At 41.0% G+C, this 15,656-nt stretch overlaps 1 pseudogene; it reads right to left on the reverse strand.

Moving 5' to 3' along the window:
- Positions 1-15,656, reverse strand: part of LOC127672337 (zinc finger protein 431-like) — a 39,972-nt pseudogene that overhangs the window by 23,048 nt on the left and 1,268 nt on the right.

Raw genomic sequence — 15,656 nt, forward strand, 5'->3', positions numbered from 1 at the left:
TAGCTCTAGATGGACGTCCAAGGATCGAGCAGTTGCTCTGTTCCATGATGCTAGCAGGCAGAAAAGAGTGTCTGCCTCCTTCCAATGCCCTTTTGTAGGTCTCCAGGAGAGGGTGTGGCCCAGATTTAAGGCTGTCAGGCTCCAGCAGGGGGCGTGGGCCAGATTAAAAGCTGTCAGTCTCCAGCAGGGGGCGTGGCCCAGATTTAAGGCTGTCAGTCTCCAGCAGAGGCTGTGGCCCAGATTAAAGCAATGTGCTACTGTGACTTTAATCCTAGATGATCTTGAACTCGGAGATATCCTTGTCTTAATCTTCTGGAACTCACAGAAACTATGCTTCAAACTCTCCTCGCAAAGATCCAGGTCAGAAACTTGTATCTCTGAGCCTCCAGATTCAGATCACAGGAGAGCTAATTCTGGATTAATTTTGAAATTGTAATTCGGATTCTTAACATTCAGGGCAAAAAATGTGTCTTTTCCATGAGAATATGAAATTTATAACTATATGGCCACATAGGGCTTCCCAGCTATATCCTTCCCATGCAAGGAAGGACTCTAGAGACCAGGCTAGAGATCACTGTCCATGCTCAGGCTTGGTGGTCATTATCTCTCTCCAGAAAACACTCATCTCCTCGATAATAGGAGCTGTGATCTGCATAGAGTGGTTGGGTGTTGTTAGATTTGAGACATTTAGGCCACACTTGGAGGCAGTTGGGTGTGGTACACTGTGGTTAATTCAGTTATAGAATAGGTTGGAAGTGACTGAGGGACAGATGAGAGCTGTTTGGGAAAAGGAGGATTTGGACATTTGCTGACAAATTTGGACACACGTGTGTGCTGGAGTGTCTGGTGAGATGAGTCTCTCACAGCCTGACTGACAGAGCATCGAATACAGAGAATACACTATACCCTTTGTTTTCATCTCTCGGTCAGAGTGTCAGCTTTCTTGGCAACTTGGAATCCTGGCTGGGTAATAAATCCAAGTGAGGATTGCGGTGTCCAACCAGGGAGGCAGAAGCAGGAAGATCTTTGATTGGTGGTCACTTTAGTCTACAAAGCAATTTTCAGAACAGCCATGGTTACATAGCAAAATACACTTTGTGGTCTCTATTCTGTGTTGTCAACTTGATTAAATCTTGAATTATGCAAAATCCAAAACTTAAGGACACACCTTCAAGGGATTTGTTGTTTAATTTGTAGAAGGTAATCATGGTCTTTGAAGTAGGAACACTCCAGTTAAAGGCAGATCTTTTTGAGCTTGAAAGGCACAGGCCTTTAATCTGGATATGGAGCAAGAAAGCCACATAACTGTGTCATTGTGATTGTTATTATTTCTATCAGCTAGGATCTATCTGCAACACCACTGGCTGTATAGGAACGCACTTTGTAGACCAGGCTACTCACAGAGATCCAGCTTCATGATACACCCCCATAGTGCTTAGATAAAAGTCACCACACCAAGTAGAAGACACTCACCTTTAATCCAGAGATTGAATTGGGAACACACACCTTTAATTTGGGCCATGCCTTCATCTTCAGGACTATGTCAGAACACCTAGGAAGAAAATTTTCAGTTGCCTGATTTCTCTCTCCTAGCTTGCAAGTCTTATTACTTCACTTGTATTAGAGCTTGCTTGACTGTGATTCCATCTTCTACTGAGGACCAGCTGAGACATCCAACTTCAGGGACTGAGATCTTCTGGATTCTTGGACTTTGAGTCCTATCCAGCTGTTGTGGAATAAGTCAGACAGGATCCTGTAAGTCAATCTAATATTTTCCCCTTTCACAAAAGAGAGAGTGAGAACTCATTTTATGTGATGTTTTGCTCTTGAAAACAGGCACCCCAAATATACTCGCTGGCCCGTGAACACTTTCCGCAGTGTCTGTCTAATGAATTGCCTATATTGTTCAACTCTAGACAATGGCAAGATGCTGAAAGATATTTCTTATCCATTCACACTGAGGTGGTGAGAGGCTAGTGATTAGAAGGGAGTGAGGAGGAGGAGCTAGGGAGAGAGACATAGGGAGATGCATTCAGGAGCCATGATTGCTAGAGGGTAGAGATACAACATGCCAAGATGCAATAAGAGGTAAATATATCTAAAGCTTAGACTATTGGGATAGAACTTTTACTATCATAGATAGCTTTTTTATTACCTTATTGACATCTTGAACTTTTTAAAAATATATTTAAATATAATTGGCAAATTAATTAATTAATTGTTGAGAGTCTGTTCTTCTGGGTAATTTGAGGCTCCTTGAATGGGGAACAGCAGAGATGGTGTCCCATGGGTAGTGTGACATGTGTGAAATGTGGGTCCCCTGCATATGGCAGAGAGAGAACTCAGCAGAGATGTTAAGAAAGCTAGTTGGAAGAGATTGCCTCAGAGGCAAAAGTGAGAGCACTCTGAAGGAGGAGACCGTGTGGAGACATGGTAAGTGTCATGTGAGTCAAGAGAGATGCCAAAAGTGGCCCAGACTGCTTTAGAAAGTCCGTGGCATGGACCAGATTCTTGATAGCCAGGCTTGACCCTACCAAAGAGTTATATTGCTGCCTCTGCCAAGGACCTCACTGTGCAGGCTGGTTGTTTCTCTTGTATTTATGGTGGGTGAGGAATGTGTTGTCTCATTTTTTAATTAAATACCATTACAGCACCCAGAGGGATAGCATCTTATATTTATCAGCTTCACTCCTTTACTTTTGCTTGTTTTGTTCTTTGAGCCTAGGTTTTCCTGTATAGCCCTGGGTGTCCTGAAAGTAGGTCTGACTACAGGCTGGCCTTGAGATCAGTGATCCACATGCCTCTGATTCTGCTGTTCCAGATCTTCTTCATTCCCTTAGTTTCTGGGATGAAAGGATTTTGCCATCAGACTGAGCAGAATCTTGCCTAATTAGGGAATGCAAACAGATGCTGGGATTGTGGGTTTAAATTCCAGTTTCAGAGAGGGTAATGGTTGGAGAGGACATGGAGTGTAGAGTACAGTCCACTTACCACAGTCTTCTCTGAATTGGATGCTCCAGGACTTGCCCAATGAGTTCCATGGATAAAACCAAGGAGATGATGCAGTCATCTCCCAATTCTGTCAAAGATATATCAGATTGTGAAAAACATGCATTGCCAAGTGCACATGCATTGCCAGCCCTGAGTACAAGATGTACCACATTGTTTCTGTGGAGAGTCAAGCCACTGCTCTGAGGATGGCTGGTTTGCAGATTGGCATCTATACTCCTTTTGTGTATTTGAGAGCTTGGACTACCTGAGATCCTACCAAAGATTGAATTGTGCCATGAAGAAGAGCACAGAGATCTCCCAGAGAGTCAGAAGGAGCCACAAGTTTCCCCAGGAGATGTGGACAACAACCAAGACAAAGCTATAGAGGGGCCAGACCAACCTTCCCCAAGTATGCTCATGGAGAAATGGCTAGAAATTGAGATCTGTGATGGTGGAGGCTGCACTGACCTGGATACTGCTTCAGATCTTCCCAGGAACCTAGGGTGCTGGGTAAGGCTTCAAAGAGCTTCTGTCTAGAAGAAGAAAGAGTGCAAAAGCCACCCAGAACTCTGTTTGGATCCCAGGAGCCCTGATGCCTGCTAAGAATTGCAATTCGGTATACTCTGTCAGTTGTGCTACAGCACAGGCACACATAAGTCTGTTGTGTCTTTGAGGCCATCTGGTGATTGTTTGTTTGTTTACAGCTTTTTTTTTATTTGTTTTTTATTTCAAGACAGGGTTTCTCTGTATAGCCTGGCTGTCCTGGAACTCACTCTGTAGACCAGGCTGGCCTCCAACTCAGAAATCCACCTGCCTCTTGCTCCCAAGTGATGGGATTGCAGGCATGCACCACAACCGCCCACCTTACAGCTTTCTTAATAAAACTGTTAAAAGCTGGAAATTTGTATTCTTAATGAATAGTCCAAGGGAAAATATGGAGGGTAGAGTGGACCATATGAGAACATTCTACTCTTTCCTACCTTTGGTTACAGGAGTAACTGGTGGTTTGTTTTGAAGGAAGTTCTTAAGAGAATTTGACATCCTGGTTTTCATGTGCAGTGGGACATAAAAGAAACAGCACACAGTGAGTAACCTAGAGCACTTTGGGAATCCGCTCTGCTTAATCAACATGGTTGAGGAGTGATCTATCCAGATGCTTCCTTTACAAGTTAATCTAGGGCCACCTACAACTTCCATTTTACCCCTTCTTCCTTCTGTGTGGAATAGACTAGCCCTCAACTCAGAATTACTTTGCCTTGTCTATCTAGTATGAGCATTACAGGACTGTGCCACCAGTTCTGCAAAGGAGAATATTTCTATTTTTAGCAATTTCTTTTATAAATTTCTGATTCACAAGGAAACTCACCTGCAGAAACAGGACTGGCTAAGTTCGAAGGTCAGGACAGTGCTTTCCCTGACACAGAATACCCAGCTCCCTGGCCTTGGGAGTGTGTCCTTTATGTGCTTGCTTTCTCAGAAGAGCTTCAGGTTTGACCAGCCCTACTTCTATTGTTGGTCTTCCTTACAGTTGAATCCCTCAGTAGGCTATGCCAGATACCAGGGTAAAGAATGATTGCACAGCTCTCAGTGTCAAGAGGACAATTAAGTATCATTTCTTAGTGTTGGCTCTCTGAACATCATTTCTCAGGAATTTTATGTAGTAAGTAAAATAAACACGGCACAGAAATAGTGACCAGCATGTTTTCCTTTGAATATTCAATATTTTCTGTAATTCACATTACCTAGAACTTTCAACAGAGGTGGGAAGACTCAGGTAATACATCTTGCATTCACTGAGAGAATGAATCATCCCTGGGCACCAGGCTGTTCTGTCAGCATTTAGGAGCGCACCTTGGGTTCAAATCAAGTCCCATTGCAGCTTGCTGGGCATAATCTGATTTGATTGACAAAATGAAAGCACCAAGATACAACATCATGGATGCTTTTGGAAATGATTTCAGCTCACGTAAGCCAACAGTCAAGAAGAACTTGGTTGTGTGGGAAATTCGCAGTTAATAGAGCCCTGAGCTTCCAAAGATGTGCACAGACCATTGCCATTCCTCTCTGGAGGAAGAGCAGCCCCACAGCGACCCCTGCTGTGAAGAAGTGGAAGTACCTGGAGCTCAGAGTCAGAGCTGTGGATCTATGGATCATTGCAACTACTGGCTTCTTGGTCCCAGTCAAGCTGTGGCCTCTACAAGTGTAGACAAGGTGAGAGGGGGACTAATTATGGACCTGCCATGCCAGGATTCCAAGACTCTCCTTAAAACTCTGGGTGCATGAGTGAGTCAACCGGGGTCGTCCTGTGTTTTCCGTGTCTGTCAAGTGTACACATGGGCCATGGCCCCAAGGCAACAGGGAAACTACAGCTAGATGAAATGACCAGCTGAGACAGAATACCAGTGGAGCATTGTCTGTGCCATCTGGAGAATCTTAGGCAAACAGAAAGGAAAGCAGCTGCAAGGAGATTTGTGTTTGCACAGAGTTTATTACATTGCGTGAGAGGGGGACAGTGTGGGAAGTCTTGGCACACTTGTAGGGCTGAAGGTGTCATTTACCTATGGTAGACACAATAAAGTCAGCTTTTTGAAATGTCAGAAGGCTGAGCTGTCAGAAAAAAAAATCTCTGCACCTGCAATGAATCTCCATCCTCGAAACTGGGCACCATATGTTCTGGTCAGCCTTTAGGAGCACAAGTTCCAGAACCAGAGCTCTCTGCAGAATTCCACCTCTGCCTGCCTGTCACAATCCAATCCTGTCAGCCCAGCAAATGTTCAGAGGAACAAAAACACATATGAGGTTTCAAATCACCTTCGAAAAACAACTCAGGTCTGCTGACAGCCTAGCTGAACTTGGCTTGGGGGACAAGTCATAGCTCCTAGAGAAGGGGATCCAAGGTGTGAGCACAGAGATCACCACCACCTAGAGTGCCAGTGCGGCAGCCCCATCTGTGGCGAAGAATTCGCTGGGTTGCAGCTCTGTAGGAAAAATTGAGAATTTGCAAAAGGAGATTTTAGGCTTCTAGCCAGGCCTCATTCCATGGTTCTGGCTCCTGCATTGCCCTCAACCACCACAACCACCCTACATGACAGTAGTTCCTTAGAGGGGAGCAAGCTAATTCAAATAAAATAAAATAATAAAATATCAACCCTAATATGAGTGACATCAGATCGGCTTCTATCTGTTATTTTGTAGATGACTAACATTTCCCTAGCACTACACTTCTCTTCCCACCTTGTTGGAAATCACTTTGTAGACCAGGCTAGTAACAGAGATCCACCTGCTTGATTCACTCCCATAGTGTTTGCATTAAAGGTCTGAGTTGCCACACCCAGCAGAAGACACTCACCTTTAATTCAGAGATTGAATCTGGAACACACACTTTTAATTGGGGCCACGACTTCATCTTGAGGCCTGAGAATACAGAAGAAGTCACTTTTCACATTGCCTGCTTTCCCTCTCCTAGCTAGCAAGTCTTATTACTACTAGATAGCAAGACTTAGGACTTCCCTGGCTCTTGCATTGCCCTCAACCACCACAACCATCCAGCATGATAGTGGTTTCTTGGAGGGGACCAAGCTAATTCAAATAAAGTAAAATAATACAGTACCAACCCTACTATGAGTTACATCACATTGGCTCCTATCTGTTATTTTGTAGCTCAGTAACATTTCCCTAGCACTACACTTTTCTTCTCAAATCATTGGAATTCACTTTGTAGACCATGCTACTAACAGAGATCCACCTGCATTATTCACTCCCATAGTGCATGGATTAAAGGTCTGAGTCACCACACCCAGCAGAAGACACGCACCTTTAATCCAGAGATTGAATCTGGAACACACACCTTTAATTTGGGCCACACCTTCATCTTGAGGCCTATATAAGAACACAGAGGAAGTCAGTTTTCACACTGCTTGCTTGCTTTCTCCTAGCTAACTAGTCTTATGACTTCCCTGGCATTATTGATTACTTGTCTGTGGTTCTGTCTTCTACTGAAGACCAGCTGAGACATCCAGCATCGGGGACTGAGACCTTCTGGATTCTTGGACTTTGCTCCCCATCCAGCTGTTGTGGAATAAGGCAGACTGCAGTCTGTAAGTCATTCTAATATCATCCCCTATCAGGACAGAGAAAGTGAGTGAGAGATCATTCTATGTGATCTTTTACTCTTTAAAACAGGCACCCCAAGTAAATTTACTGACCCATGAGCACTTCCCCCATTGCCTGTTTCATCAGTCCACTATAATTTTAACTCTAGACAATGGCATCCACAGTGATAGGATCTTAATTTGAGAAGCTTCACTCCTTTCTTGTTTTCTTATTTGGATATTTTAGCCTAGGTTTTCCTGTGTAGCCCTAGCTCTCTTGAAACGAGGTCTGACTACCAGGTTGGCCTTGAGATCAGAGATCCACCTGCTTCTACTTCTATCCCCAATCTGCGTCTTTCCTATAGGTGCTGAGACTAAAGTATTGCATCGCCAGACTGGGCAGAATTTTGGCTCTATTAGGCAATGCAAACAGATGCTATTATTGTGGGTTTAACACCCAATATTCCACAGTGTAATGCTCAGGAGGGTATAATTAACTAACTGGATATTTCTCTGTATTTGAAGGTCAAGGACTTGCCCTCAGTGTTCCATGGAGAACTTGAAGGTTCTGAGGGAGTTCTGTCTAAGTTTTGTCAAAACCACAGCAGATGCCAAAAATCATGGACTACCGAGTGTATGTGATTTGCCAGCCCTGACTACAAGATCTTCCACGTCTGAGCCATGTTGTTTCTGTGGAGAGTCAAGCCACTGCTCTGAGGATGGCTGGTTTGCAGATTGGGATCTGCACTCCTTTTGTGTATGTGAGAGCTTGGACTACCTGAGATACTACCAAAGATTGAATTGTGCCATGAAGAAGAGCACAGAGGTCTCCCATATTGAGGGTCAGAGGAAAACACGTGTGGCTTCAGGAGATGTAAACAACAACAATCTAGACAAAGATATAGAGGAGGTAGACCAACCCTCACCAAGCTTGCTGAGGGACAAAGGGATAGAACTTGAGACCTGTGATGGTGGCGACTACCCTGACGAGCACCCTGCTTCTGACAGTCCCAGGAACCTAGGATGCTGGGCGTGGCTTCAAAAGGCTTTTGGCCAAAAGAAGAAAAAGAAGTGCACAAGCCACTCAGAAATCTGTTTGTGGTCCAGGAACCCTGATGCCTGCTAAGAGTTGAAATTAGGGGATTCTCTGTCAGCTCTTCTATTACAGCAAAGGCACACACAAGGCAGTTGTGTCTTTGCAGCCATCTGGTGTTTGTTTGCTTGTTTCTTTACATCTTTCTTAATAAAAGTGTTAAAAAGCTGGAAATTTGTGTTCTTATTGAAATGGCCCAAGGGAAAATATGGAGGTAGAGTGGACCCAGATGAGGATACTCTACTCTCTCCTACTTTCGGTTACAGGAGTAACTGGTGGTTTGTTTTAAAGAAGTCCTTAGGAGACTCGTTTTCACGTGTGCTGGGACATAAAAGAAGCAGGAAATGGTTAACAACTTTGAGCAATTTGGAAAAACTCTCTGCTTAATCAACATGGTTGAGGAGTGATCTACCCAGTGCTTCCTTTACAAATTAATCTGGGCGCCACCTGCAACTTCCATTTTACCCCTTTTCCCTAGTGTGTAGCCTAGACTATCCTTGAACTCAGATTTACTTTGCCTTGTCTCTCAAGTATGGGGATTAGTGGCCTGTGCCATCACTTCTGCAGAGGAGAATCTATATTTTCAGCAATTTTCTTTGGAAATTTCTGCTTCACAATGGAGCTCACCTGGAGAAACAGTTGGACTAAGTTGGAAGGTCAGGGCTTTGCTGGCCCTGACACAGAAAAGCCAGCTCACTGGCCTCGAGAGGGTGTCCTTTAAGTGCTTCCACTCTTGGAAGAACTTCATGTTTTACAAGCCTTACTTCTACTGTTGGTCTTCCTTACAGTTGAATCCCTCAGTAGACTAAGCCACGCACCAGGCTGAAGAATGATTGCACAGCTCTCAGTGTCAAAAGGTCAATTATGTATCATTTCTTACATTTAGCTCTCTGATCTTCATTTCTCAGGAAATGTATGTAGGAAATAAAATAAACACTGCACAGAAATACTGACCAGCATGTTTTCCTTTGAATATTCAATATTTTTTTTCCTTCACATCACCTAGAACGTACAACAGAGGTGGGAAATCTCAGGTAATAAACCTCGCATTCACTGAGAGAATGACTCATCCCTGGGCACCAGGCTGTTCAGTCAGCATTTAGGAGCGCACCCTGGGTTCGAATCCAGTCCCATTGCAGCTTGCTGGGCATAATCTGATTTGGTTGACAAAATGAAAGCACCAAGATACAACATCACGGATGCTGTTGGAAATGATTTCAGCTCGCACAAGCCAACAACCAAGAAGAACTTGGTTGTGTGGAAAATTCGCAGTTAATAGAGCCCTGAGCTTCCAAAGATGTGCACAGACCATTGCCATTCCTCTATGGAGGAAGAGCAGCCCCACAGCGACCCCTGCTGTGAAGAAGTGGCAGCACCTGGAGCTCAGAGTCAGAGCTGTGGATCTATGGATCATTGCAGCTACTGGCTTATTGGTCCCAGTCAAGCTGTGGCCTCTACAAGTGTAGACAAGGTGACAGGGGGACTAATTATGGACCTGCCCTGCCAGGATTCCAAGACTCTCCTAAAACTCGGGGTGTGTGAGTGAGTCAACCGGGGTCGTCCTGTGTTTTCCGTGTCTGTCAAGTGTACTCTTGGCCCCAAGGCAACAGGGGAACTACAGCCAGATGAATAAAGTCTGCTTTTTGAAATGTGAGGAGGCTGAGCTGTCAGGAAAAAAAAATCTCAGCACCTGCAATGAATCTCCATCCTCGAACCTGGGCACCATGTGTGTTGGTCAACCTTTAGGAGCACAAGTTCCAGAACCAGAGCTCTCTGCAGAATTCCACCTCTGCCTGCCTGTCACAGTCCAATCCTGTCAGCACAGCGAATATATGTAGAAAATATTTAATTACCACAAATGAAAAATAAGATAGTCTATGATAAAGTTAAATTTTAATAATATCTGTCTACAAATACAGACCTTCACAAAGTAATCGAAGAAGAATATATCCTAAAGAAGTTAATGATACACAGGTAGTCAAAAGTCTTGTGTTATCTACAAAAGAAGGGAAAGCACACACACACACACACACACACACACACACATACACACACACACACACACACACACACACACCAATACCAAAACACCCTGCAGTATCAAGAAGAAGAAGAAGAAGAAAAAGAAGAAGAAGAAGAAGAAGAAGAGGAAGAAGAAGAAGAAAAAGAAGAAGAAGAAGAAGAAGAAGAAGAAGAAGAAGAAGAAGAAGAAGAAGAAGAAGAAGAAGAACAACAACAACAACAACAACAACAACAACAACAACATTATTCCAGGAGTTAAGTGTCCCTATTCATGAACCATTCCAATATCCATAATCTCAGTGCACCAATGAAAAGACACAGGCTTACAGAATGGATATTAACACAAACCTATCCTTCTATTGCATACACGAATTAAAGCTCAACAGCAACAATAGACATTGCTTCAAGATAAAGGTTAGTAAATATGTATTCTAATTAAATGGACAAAGAACCAAGCTGGTGTAGCCATTTTAAAAATTAGCAAAATAGATTTTGATCAAAGTATAATCAAAATAATTCAAGTAGATTACATATTCCTCAAAGGAATAAACATTACTATAGATGGCATCATAATTTTTTTAATATTTGCCTTAAATATATGGTCACCAACCTATGTAAAAGAAACATTTTAAGGCCAAAATGATGTGTTAAAACTCATACACTTAGAATTATTGATTTCAATACCCCTCTCTTACCAAGGGACACATTCTCCAGACCAAAACTAAACAAAGAAATATTCCAGCTAACTGAGAGCAAGGACATGAATCCAGCTGATATTTTGCAAACATTGTACTAAAATATAAGATAATATACCTTCTGTTCACCACCTCACAAATCTTACTCATAAACTGACCACATATTCAGACACATTGAAAGTCTTTACACATACAAGGAAATTGAAACAACACCGCGTGTCTCATCAAACCACCAAGAATTACAACTGCATATCAACAAAACATGAGAGAACACAAGGTTTACAAACTCATGGGTACTGCACACCACACAACTGAATGAAAAATAGGTTAAAGCAGAAATAGAGGAAGAAATAAGAGATTTTCAGGAATTCAATGAATATGAATATGCAACATGCACAGTCCTATTTAAAACAAAGAAAAAAAAGTGGTGCTTAGAAGAAAGTTCATTGCACAAATGCCTACATTAAAAAATAGGAGAACTCACACATATTGGCAATTTAAGAGCACAAATTTAAATCTAGAGCAGAAAGAAGTGAATGAGCTATTATAAAATGGAGTAGACATCAAGAAATTATCCAACTGGGGGGAGGCTGATATTAATAAAATAGAAAGAGAAGAAAACAAGGAAACAATGAAACATGGAGTTGATCCTTTGAACATTTTATTAGAAAAGACAGGCAATCCCTTATTAACAGATAGAGAATATCAAAATTACTGAAATCTAAAATAAAAATGGTGAAAAAAATAAAAGACAATAAAGAAATTGAGAGAATGATAAAAACCTAGACTTGAAAAAAAAAAAAAACCTGTCTTCCACTGAGTTGGATATTCTAAAAGAAATGAGAAATTTCCTGGATAGCATGCACTTACCATAATTAAATCAAACCATGACAAACAATTTTTAAAAAGATATTTCTTTATTTATCTATTTATCTATCTATCTATCTATTTATTATCTATCTATCTATCTATCTATCTATCTATCTGTCTATTTATTTATTTAATGTATATGAGTACACTATCACAGACTTCAGACACACCAGAAGAGGGCATTAAATCCAATTATGGATGGTTGCTAGTGATCATGTGTTATCTGGGCATATAACACAAGACCTTTGGAAGAGCAGTCAGTGCTCTTATCCACTGAACTATCTCTCCAGCCCTAAGATAAACAACTTAGATGTAAACATCTAGAAAAAGAGAAGGCACTACAAATCTACCACCAAAAGGAACCCCGGACCATGAGTTTCAGGGTAGAATTCTACCAGACTTCCAAAGAAGAGTTAATGAGAATACTCCTTAAAGTATTTAACAATATAAACACAGAACAAACATTAACTGGTTTATTTTGTGAACCCATGGTTGCTCAAGTAGCCAGTCAAAAAAGACTAAGCAACAAAAGAGAATTACAGAGCAATTTTCTTTAAATCCACAAATGCAAAAATACTTAATAAAACAAAACAAATAAAAAAGCAATCTTTACACATTACCTAGGTCAAATATGGGCAATTTCTGGAACACATGTTCTTTGCCACTAAGAAAACACTATCCAGAAGATTTAACCTCAGAAATGCTGATTTCTTCATCATCACCTCTAATTACTTAGCTGTAGCTAGCTTGTATCTATTGTTCCATTAGTTCCTTCTATTCTTACAACTAAGACAAAGCCACATGGACAAAGTTTCTGAGTTCTGCTACTTCCTGAGGCTGGAATATGGATGGCCCCTTCTATTACATTATCATCAGCCTTTTTCCCCCACAACTTCACTGCCTAAGCTTAGGTGTCTTGAAACTTTCTCAGAAATCTAACTTGACCTCAGAGATCTGTATGGCTCTGTCTCATGAATGCTGGAATAAAAAGCATGTAACAAAATGCTTGAACCTAAGTTTCTCCTTTTAGAACTTAAACTGAAAACACAGAATAGCAATCAAACCCATCCCTTTTCACTTTGACACAAATTTGTATCAACATATGTCGACATGAAAACGATAACCAGGTAATAATAATTCCTAACATGACACATTTCTCTTTCATACAACTGCAAATCTGTAAGATTAGATGGATGGAATAAGGCCCTAATATAACCATTCCTTTAGTATCTTTGAATATCCTTGATTACAAGATTTACCATCATTCAACTTCCTGGTGATGCTTTGCTTTTTGAACCTTAAATTTTGTATTACTGCATTGGGAGATTGCTATGCTTGATCAAAACAGTCAGGCCAAATTCTATGCGGGGATTTTTGAGACTTCCTTTGTCAATGCAATCAACGTAAACCTCTTTACCATAACCTCAAGAAGAATGTTCAGCAACATTCTTTACCAAAACATCCTAAGAAACAAATAAAGGTAATCATGAGGAAATACCGGACCTAAAGAAGACCAAAGCCAGCAGAACAATCTCCAAACTCTGCATCTCGGTGTCTGATGTCAAAGTGTTCTTCAGGTCTCCAAATCCTTTCTGCTTTGTTCACTGAAGCACAATTTGTTCTCTTTGACTGGTTTGATTCAATTCCTGAGCAGGTATCATACAGTTCTAACATCTCAAAAACTTGGGGTCTCTAAGATAACTTCAATTTCACAGGTTCTTGTTTCAATGTCCTGGATCCACACATGATCTTCTCTGCTCCTCCACTGGGTCACTTTTCCAGCTCTGCCCTCTGTATCACTTTAAGCTCTGGTTGACTGCATTCTCCTGCTCCTATTGTTCTTGCTGTTCATCCCATGGTACTTCCATCTTCAAGATGCTGGGTTCTTCTGCTAGAACAAGTCGTGACCCATAGCCTCCCTTATGCTTGCTCAATGGTGCCAAGCCTCAGCTGTTCTGCATGACAACTTCATGAACTCAAATTTAATACCACCTGGGTTATTCTTACATATAACCAAGCCGAGCTGTACCATGAGGTCCAACCTTGGTGAGCTCTAGAACACACCTTTTCTGTCACTCAGAAAATACCAGTCAGTTTTCACCACAGTGATGCTGATTTCTTCTTCATCACCTGTAATTACTAGCTAGCCAGCATCAATTGTCTCAGTATTATTACCATTTAAGACCGAGCTGCTTAGTTCTGCTGCTTACTGGGGCTGGAACACAGCTCCTTCTGTTACTTTATCAGCAGCTTTAATATTTCAAATATATCACTGCCTAATCTTGGCTTTCTTGGAACTTGCTTAGAGATCTACCTTGATCTCAAAGATCTTCATGACTCTGTCTCGTGAATGGTGGGTTAAAAAGCATGTAACACCATGCCTTGAACTAAGATTTTCTGTTTATATTTTAAAATCAGAACCCAGAATCCAAATCTATCCCTTGGCAATTTGACACATACTTATATGTTCAGATGTCTACATCAAAACAATAACCAGGTAATAATAATTCCTAACATGATACATTTCTCTTTTATAAAACTACAAATCGATATGTTTAGCTGAATGTAATCTTGTCCTCATGTAGCCATTCTTTAATGCCATTGAATATCCCTGATCACAAGATTAAACTTCATTCAACTTCCTGATGATGCCTTGCATTTTGAACCATTCTTTTTTTATTTTTCCTTTCTTAGTTTCTATGCTTGTTAAAACCTTTCAGGCCAAATTCTATGTGCTGATTTTCGTGACTTACTTTGTCAATAGAATTAATGTAAACAGTTTTACCTTAACCTCAAGGAAACTCTTCAGACAATGGCAGCAAACTTCTTTGCAAAAACATCAAAAAATATCTCCAGAGTGGAAATAATCCCAAGCACCCATGTCTATCATATCCTACTATGATACCCTCCTAATTCCCACTTAATTCATGATCATTTTCATTATGTTTCTCTCCAGCACACAGAATTTGGAGACTTATTCCTAGTGAAAACACTTTACCACATTGATTACATTAATAAGTTTTCTGTCTGGTGTGTGTTCTTTTATGATACTGGAGATGACTGGGTCTTGTAAAAGCTTTACCACATTTATTACATTCATAAGGTTTCTCTCCGGTATGTGTTCTTTTATGATATTGGAGAGTACTGTGATGTGTAAAGGCTTTATCACATTGATTGCACTCATAAGGTTTCTCTCCAGTATGTGTTCTTTTATGTATTTGGAGATCACTGGGTCTTGCAAAGGCTTTACCACATTGAATACATTCATAAGTTTTCTCTCCAGTATGTGTTCTTTTATGATATTGGAGATTACTGCGCTGTGCAAAGGCTTTACCACATTGATCGCATTCATAAGGTTTCTCTCCAGTATGTGTTCTTTTATGATATTGGAGATGACTGCGCTGTGCAAAGGCTTTACCACATTGATCGCATTCATAAGGTTTCTCTCCAGTATGTGTTCTTTTATGATTTTGGAGATGACTGCACTGTGCAAAGGCTTTACCACATTGATGGCATTCATAAGGTTTCTCTCTAGTGTGTGTCATTTTATGTTTTTGGAGATAAATGGGTCTTGCATAGGCTTTACCACATTGATTGCATTTATAAAGTTTCTCTCCAGTATGTGTTGTTTTATGATATTGGAGATTACTGCATCTTGTAAAGGCTTTACCACAAATATTACACTCATACAGTTTCACTCCAGTATATCTTCTTACATGCCTGCAATGATAATTAGCACATGTGAAATCTTTACCACATTCATTACTCTGATCAATCATGTAATCAATACGAATTATGTTTACAATTTGTCTAATGGTAAAAAAAAACATCAGATCTTAAGACTTTAGCCCTTCATATGTTCATGGTGTTCTCACTCATCATGAGTTGTTCAAG

This window comes from Apodemus sylvaticus, chromosome 22, assembly GCF_947179515.1.
Source record: "Apodemus sylvaticus chromosome 22, mApoSyl1.1, whole genome shotgun sequence".
In the NCBI taxonomy this organism is placed as follows: domain Eukaryota; kingdom Metazoa; phylum Chordata; class Mammalia; order Rodentia; family Muridae; genus Apodemus; species Apodemus sylvaticus.